This window comes from Notolepis coatsorum (assembly GCF_963971535.1).
Source record: "Notolepis coatsorum genome assembly, chromosome: 15".
NCBI lineage: Eukaryota > Metazoa > Chordata > Actinopteri > Aulopiformes > Paralepididae > Notolepis > Notolepis coatsorum.
In genome coordinates this window covers 36097436-36098520 of record NC_140179.1, presented here as the reverse complement: position 1 = coordinate 36098520, position 1085 = coordinate 36097436, and positions in this window count along the sequence as shown.

Below are 1085 nucleotides of genomic sequence, written 5' to 3'. Positions count from 1 at the left end.
TCAATGAGTAGGACTTTTTGTAACATTGATGGTAATACAAGTCAGAATTGACTGCAAGAATGTTGAGAGTTTCCTTAATCAGAAATCAGTTACATGCGCAGTCAGCGACTGGAAACCTGCGATGCCAGCAGTCGTAAACAAAATGACGACATTTGGAAGTGATTTAGTTTGACCTTTTATTCCAATGTGTACAGTAAGCTTCAGGCAGGGAACTTGTGAGAGACGGAGGTAACGTCATGGGCTCCTTCTAACGAGGCAGGAAAGACGAGATGCAAATCAAAGAGTTGATGATGAAGAGAAAGAAGATTCTGGGAACAACTTGGTGTAGCGGTGAACAAGGCTAAAATGAGATTAGATTAGATTAAAATGTATTGTCCTCATACAGCACAAGTACAGTACAACGAAAATAAGTTTGGCATCCAACCAGAGTGCAAATGTAGCAGTAAAGTGCAATAGTAAAAGTGATTAAACTGGGTATAAAATATATAAATGAGTAATAGTGCTAATCAGATGTATGTACAGAGTTGTAGTATAATATGTACAGTGATACAGGTATAAAGACACTGGTATAGTAAGTCATACTGGCCAGCAGTGTAACTAGTAAGAGTAGGTAAGGGATAATATGTCAAAAGGATTATATGCAGGTATGTACAGACTGATGTGGATATATATATATATATATATCTATCGCTGCTGGCGGAACAAAACCTCTTAACTCAATTTCTTTTATTTTTTTTATCAACTCAGTAGATCATCCTCCATGTGTGTGTGGTTTTACAAAGTCTACACAATGGGAAAGCATTAAACCAATCATCTGTCTAAACCTCTATTCTATTCGGCCTCAAATCTGTGTTCATTTCTTTCATCTGCTGAAAAGTTGGGTTTTTGGAGTTACAAGGTTTTATTCCATACGATATACGGTACATACAGCATTATACATGCTATCATACAGAGTTATATGCAGGTCCATAAGTAGGTATTTAGAATTATTATATGCAGTTATATTTAGACATGGATATATATGCTGTAAATATATATCCTGTATATACAGCACTATATGTAGCAGGGCTACATTGTGTCATAAT